The sequence below is a fragment of the Microcebus murinus genome, chromosome 1 (genome assembly GCF_040939455.1).
Source record: "Microcebus murinus isolate Inina chromosome 1, M.murinus_Inina_mat1.0, whole genome shotgun sequence".
NCBI lineage: Eukaryota > Metazoa > Chordata > Mammalia > Primates > Cheirogaleidae > Microcebus > Microcebus murinus.
The window spans coordinates 8709511-8713692 of NC_134104.1; positions in this window are offsets into that span (position 1 = coordinate 8709511).

The window sequence follows — 4182 nt, forward strand, 5'->3', positions numbered from 1 at the left end:
TAATTTTAGTACCGGTACCAACATAAGAATTGACAGATGTCCAGAAAATACAATATACAAATATCATGTGCTAATAAAAATTTAGTATATAATAAAGGTGACATTAATAATTAATAGGGAAAATAATTATTCAAAATGTGTATTGGGGAAAGGGCAGGATGATTGGAAAAACAAAAAACCTTAGAATGTACACTAAGAAATTTATAAAGAGAGAGAAAAAAGTGACTTATAACTGAAACCATGAACTATGAGATAATATAAGTAAAATTTACATTTTCTGTAGAGTTAAAGGACTTTATAAGCATAAGAGCAGGGGCAAAATTATCAAGGAAAAACTGACAGGTTTTACCATGGACAACTTTTTGAAAATTTATTTTTGAAAAGCATGATAATTTAAAGCCTTTGAATTAGGCTATACATGAATGCTTTGTATTTTTTTCCTCTGTGACATTTGGGTCTTTATTCTGATGGTGTGTTTGACTGGTGACCCATACATAGCATCTTGTCTGCATTCTGAACAATTTGAGAAATAAAAGAGTGAGGATGGAGGTCCTAAATCTGTTATTACTGCTGATGGCTTAGTTGGAAGGCATGCCTTGGTTGTGACAAAGGTCTGAGACCATATTGGTTGCTACATGGATAAAGGATTTTATTGTATCTATTGGCTTGTAGAATAAATTCACATCTTTACTATCCACTGGTTTAAGGCAATTATTTTATTTTTCCCAAAGTACATGGTTCCATGGTATCTATTAAAAGATGTTGGAATACAATATTGTCAAATTATGAATTATTAAGCTCTCAGGGTGTTTCCTTGTCCATAATTATCTACGCTCACAGAACTCTACTTGACACTTGCTTTTCTTCTATTTGAGCCTTATTTAGGATGTTCAATAAGCCTTCCTAAAGTACACCATGGGCTCTGAGTCCTGGAACCAACTGTAGTTCAGCTGCTTAGTGCTAATGTAACTCAAGCAAATTTAATTAATTCTGTTGAAGATTAAGCCAGGCACTAAAGTGGTAAGGACAGATTTTTTTTTTTGGCAGAGTCTCACTCTGTTGCCTGGGTTAGAGTGCTGTGTGTCATCAGCCTAGCTCACAGCAACCTCAAACTCCTGGGCTCAAGCAATCCTTCTGCTTCAGCCTCCCAAGTACCTGGGACTACAGGCATGCGCCACCATGTGCGGCTAATTTTTTCTATATATTTTTAGTTGTCCGTTTAATTTCTTTCTATTTTTTAGTAGAGATGGGGTCTTGCTCTTTGCTCAGGTTGGTTTCGAACTCCTGACCTTGAGTGATCCTCCTGCCTCGGCCTCCCAGAGTGCTAGGATTACAGGCGTGAGCCACCTTGCCCAGCAGGTAAGGACAGATTTTAATCAATAATGTGTTAGTGTAATAGGAAGAGGGTCCAGCATGAAGGAAACTCAACTCTCACTTGTATAAGGTTGACTATGCATTTTAAAGTTAGAATGAAAGCTCAGGAAGGGGAACAGTGGGGGTTGAGCAGAGTGAGGGAAATAAAAAATGACAGCACGGTTGGTCAGTGTGGATGCTGATCAGGCAGCTGTGTCTGTTAGCTGGCAGCCAGCAAGTTAGGATTCTATCTTCCCACTATAAAGAATGCAAGGCAGAGGCCCTAACATTTCTGCTGATTCCATTTCAGAGGAATGCCTTTCAGGTCCTGAGAAGACTACTCCTAAATTGTGACAGATACATGGAGATCCCACAGGGACAAAGAAAGAATTCACAACTGTAAGCTCTTTTTAGTAAATGCTTTAGGAAAGGGTGATCAGAGCCTTATTATCAGATGTTGGCTAGAACAAACAAATTTTTTTATGGTAGCCTTGAACATTCTGAGGAAGGTCCTTTAGGGGGGGCAGGGTCATTCTAGGTATGTAGCCTTGAGCTGTTAGAAACTATATCAATGTTTAAGTCTTTTAATGTGGGGCAACAGGGGTGGATGATATCATATGTGCTAAGAGTCTGTAGTTTTTGTGGGACAAGCTTTTGCTCAGAGGAGTCTGGCTAGAATTCACTGGTAAAGGAGAGAATCGTTCTCAATTCTCATGTAGAAAATGGGAGTATGCAGTACTTTCCTCCTTCATAAAAGGAAAGTCTCCATTTCTTCTACCCCTCTTCTTCCTATCTTGAATGCAGTTGTAGGAGAATGTGATGCCTGGAGCAGCAACAATTGTCTTGAGGTTATGAAGAAACAAACAAAAAGGTAAACAGCCAAATCCTTAAGGATGATAAGGTGGAAAGTCAGAGTGTTAATCTTTGATGACATCACTGAATCATGCATCTGTTAAAACAAACAGGAGGTAACGCTAATGCTGTGGGTTCCAACCTAAGCAAAGCAAAACCTAGCTCAGAATTTAAAAGAAAATGAAGCTGAAGCTCAGCCAATCACAGGTAGTTAACTGTGTGTTACTTACCTTGTCTTGAACTTCTCCTAGGAACAGTTCAAATATGGCAATGTTTCTAACTTTAACCAAGCAAGAATTTCTTTGCTTTACTTCTGCATTCACACTATAAAATCCTTCTGTTTATGCCCCTTTGGAGGAGACCTGAAGCACTTACAGTGTAGAGCTGCCTGATTCATGAATCTGTGTGCTCAAATAAAGCTTTAAAATTTTAAAGTGCCAAAGTTTATCTTTAACAATTATCAATCTATAACCATCTATGTCCAGCACCCTCCACTCCTTTTTTTTTTTTAAACCTTTTAATTTTAGAATAGTTGGATTTACTGAAAAGTTACAAATACACTACAGAGAATTTCCTGTATACCTCTCACCCAGATTCTCTTATTAACATCTTTCTACTATGGAACATCGTCTAACTAAAAACCAATACTGGAACACTCTTATTAAGCTCCACACTTTATTCAGATTCCACTAGTTTTCCCCTAAATATCCTTTTCTATTCCAGGATCTCCTCCAGAATACTATATTACATTTAGTTGTCATGACTCTAGTTTCCTCTGATTTAGGATAGCTTGTCAGGGTTTACACTTGACCCTCCACATCTTTGGGTTCTGCATGTGGGGATTCAACTGACCAACAATTGCAAATATTCAGAAAAACAAAATAAAAAATAACAATATAACAATAAACAAATACAAATAAGAAAAACTATACAACACCCATTTACATTGTATTAGTTGTTGTAAATAAACTAGAGATGATTTAAAGTATTCGGGAGTATGTGCATATATTATATGAAAATACTATACCATTGTGAAAGTTATCAAAATCAAAATGAAGTATTCGTGTTATAACCCTGACAAAAAGAGCCAGGGAAGGCCATGAAGGGAGGGTTCTCATTCATGTATCCCTGATAACAAGAAGGATCACTTAAGATTGCAAAAACCACAACCTTGCATGAAGGCCACAGAAAATACTTCTGCAGCACTATCTGTCCAGCAACCGTCTGCTCAACCTTGGGCTGGCATTATCCTGGTTATTGATCCATGTAGCCAAGGATAATTGATTCCAAGCAATTTTTGTAATCCTATTTTGCCTTTAGAAACTTCCCCTTGCCTCAGCCTCCCTGAACACACACATAATTCACTATGGCACTTGTATTTCCATTGCAATGCTACTCCCAAATAAATATTTAGAGAGCCTCTCTGCCACTTAGGTTGGCACCATTTTATATAAGGGACTGAAGCATCCATAGATTTTAGTATGGGGGTAGTGGTGGCCTGGAACCAATCCCCTGCGTATACCAAGAGACGACTGTGCTTATTTTTCACTGATAGAAAATGTTTTAGGTGTACTGGTCAGGTGTTTTGGAGTTTGCCTGATTTTTTTTAATGGAAGAACTGGGGTTCTGGGTAGGAATACCACAGGGACATGCTATCATCATGTTTATTTCTGATATTACCCTTGAGCACTCAGCCAAGATAGCATATACCAGGTTTCTCCACTGTAAAGTTACTTCCCACTCCTTCTCCATAATGTAGTCTTGGGAATCAAGTCACTAGCCCATAATCAAGGTGGGGGTGAGGCAGAAATTGAGCTCCCTCTCCCGGAACACGTATTTACATGAATTAGAATTCTCTTATAAGGCGGGTCCTGGGCAAGGCCAGAAAGGGTGAAATAGGGCGAAGATGTCGACAGAGGGGCAGGACGGGGTAGAGCCTGCCTGGTGTGTGTGGGGCCACCAGAGAGGCTAGGCCGG